Source organism: Poecilia mexicana, unplaced genomic scaffold (genome assembly GCF_051168715.1).
Source record: "Poecilia mexicana isolate PSO_F unplaced genomic scaffold, ASM5116871v1 scaffold_19, whole genome shotgun sequence".
In the NCBI taxonomy this organism is placed as follows: Eukaryota; Metazoa; Chordata; class Actinopteri; order Cyprinodontiformes; family Poeciliidae; genus Poecilia; species Poecilia mexicana.
In genome coordinates this window covers 19,285,470-19,288,487 of record NW_028263388.1, presented here as the reverse complement: position 1 = coordinate 19,288,487, position 3,018 = coordinate 19,285,470, and positions in this window count along the sequence as shown.

Genomic DNA, 3,018 nt, shown 5'->3' with positions numbered 1-3,018 from the left:
GTCAGAATACCTGTTAGTGGAGCAACGGAATAATTCATCAGGTACAGCTAACTGTGTTTTTAGATGTCAATTTTTATTCAGTGTGTGAAAAACCACAATGAACTCACTCCTACCCTTGAATTGGAAACATGATAGAGTGACACCATTATTGGTTTGTGCTTTTTAAAGCACTGTGAGTGTGAAATCAAGTAACAACGACAAGTAACAAGGCGTATAACTACCTTGATAAATATTCATACTCGTTAACTTTTTTGTTTCATATTTTGGACCATTACAGCAAAAAAAAAAAGGAAAAAAAATTAAAGTCTTATTGTAATTTCAGCTGACAGACCAACACAAAGTAGAGTATAATTTGATTCATTCCAGTTCAATTTGGTTTATTTACACAGGGCTAATTCACAATAAATGTCATTTGTTAACTGTGAAGTAGAAGTAAAATCGTAATGGTTCTCCATAAAACATAGTGATGGTAGCATTAACCTGCACTTTTCTTAAATTATGACAGGGAATCTGGTTAGAGCTTCGAGCCAACAAGGTGCTAAATTCAGCTAAATCATTGATGAAAAGCTGTGATAGGCTTCAAATGATCTGAGACTGGTTCATAAGTTCACCTTTCATCAGGACAACATACAGCCTGAGTGAAAAGGATTACAAGTCCCTCCTTTAAATCTCGTTTTAAAATGGCCTACTCAAAGTCCAGACCTATATTCAGTTGAGAACCCTTGGAAAATTGCTATTCATCATTTTTCTAGCATATCATTGTGTAATACAATGGTTCTTCTGAGTAAAATAACTTCCTGCTGATAAGGGTTAACACTTAAAAGTTTAAGTATCCTATCAGTTGTTATTACTTTTTCTCTCTCTGCACTTTTAACCACTGAGAACAAACTTACAAAAGAAAAAAAAAACTTTGTCAGTATCTGGAAAGGGGCTATTAAGAAGATGACTATTTACATAAGAAGCAATGAAGGAATTAAGGACAATCACTTAATTCTTTTTTTTTTTTTGTCTTTAATCCAGAACTAGGTGTAAGCTTCAGGTCTGGTTTTATTCATGGAGTTGCCATGTTCTCCCCGTTCTCTCCTGATTCTCTTTTCTCAAGGTACCAAAACATACATATTAAATGGTCTGCACTAGCAAGTTCAAGAACTCCAAAATGCTTACCATTTCATTCAGTCATTCACACATTGATCATGGTAAGCTACATTATAGCAGTAGATGCCCTGGGGTAGGTTAACAGAAGTAAGGCTGTCATACAATTGGCACCCCTGGAATCTCTGACCACCACCAGCAGGCAAGGCAAGTGAAATATTTTTGTCCAAGGATGCAACGAAGGATGAAATGGGGGTTTGAACTAGCAACCTACCAGTTGATCCATGATCCAGCCTGTAAGGGAATAATTCATCATTTCAAAAGTGAGATTCTGTACTGGGAGAGCAGACAACAAAGTGGCTTTCTGTGTCTTAAAGAACTTCATTCTCAAAATTGTCATAGCAGTTAATCCAAACTGTAGTTTGTAAACCTTCAAACCATTGTCCCATTTGCAAGGGGTGGTTATTGACACTTACATAGATGGTTATTTACAAGGAAATTGAAGAAGGGTGTGGTGTGTTCCTGTGTGAAACAGATACCGAGGGCAAAGCATGCAGAGTTTCCATTCAGAATAACATCTAGTAAGAAAGGTATAGCTCTAAAAATAAACAGAGTGGTCACTTAAGCCAAAAATCATATTTTTTTGCTTAAAAATATGGCAGTTCACACTTCTTTACTTTTCTACCAAACGGGTTTTCTGATTGACCTCTGCCTGGCCGGTGCAATAGCTGTTCTATAAACTCCTGCGCGTCACACTGTCTGCATTGTGCAAAACATATTTGTGGATCAATGTGGCCACCATCTTCGCATAATTAACATGAGTAATTACTCTTCTTAATTTACAAAGCCACCCAGGGTTCATAATAGTGGCTGCAAAACATTGACCCATGACAATTGATTGATCTCTCCCTTCTTTAAAACCATCCCCCTGCTAATGACTAAGTAATGAGTAGATAGTGTGTGGCTAAGGAGGCTAATACAGCTTTCGTTCTCTTTATCCAGATTGGCCGACACTACCCCTCTCCATATCCACCCCCTCCCCCACCCCACCTCTTTTTACCATATTTTCTGCAACAATGTGAGCTCTGCACTTAGAACCCCCTTCCTCCATCTAGTTTCTGAGTGTGTGTCAGCATGTGTGTTGTGTGTGCTGTTCAGTAATCAGCCACACAGACTCGCCTTTGGTGGCTGAAGACTGATTCAATATTCCACTGGGTAATTTATGCAGAACTAATTCTCTACAGGAATGGAAGGGCTCGGAGGAAAGCAGACAGAGAGAAAGAGAAAAAGGGAGAGAGGGAGAGACGTGCAATGCAGAGAGGAAGAAATCTGTGGTGAAATAATTATCCCCGGTGTCACTGCAGCAACATTCTTTGAAGTTGATGTCAATAAAATATTGAGCTACACAATCCATTTCAATTTCACCTCGAGAAAGGAGGCTGCCGAAGGGTCGGGGTGTGTACATAGGAAAAATATATGTAAAAAAAAAAACGGAGCAGGGTGCTGGTGGAAAGAACACATCCACACAGACACAAACACATATCTGTTTAACTCACAGCAAGGCGGTGGCTGGCGACGTGTGCTGCTTACAGACCGACTGAGACATACATCGTTGCCTGTAGTCATTTAACTTGTCAAAACAGCAGGGCTCTGTGTCGCATCATATTTGGGTTTAAGGGGTTTGAATTACTGAAACAAAAGAAAAGAGGTGAGAGATAAAAAAGATGAAATGAGGAGAGCCTCCCAAGGGAGCCACTGAGATCACACTACAGAGGTTGTAGTCACTTATGATGGACGGGTTGGTAATGAGAGCCCTTTATTCTCGTGCATGAGTATGACTGTATGCACTGAGGGCTGGGATGAAAATGAGCTCTATTGTATTCTCTTCACAAGTTGTATTGATCCACAGAATGTACACACGGTTGT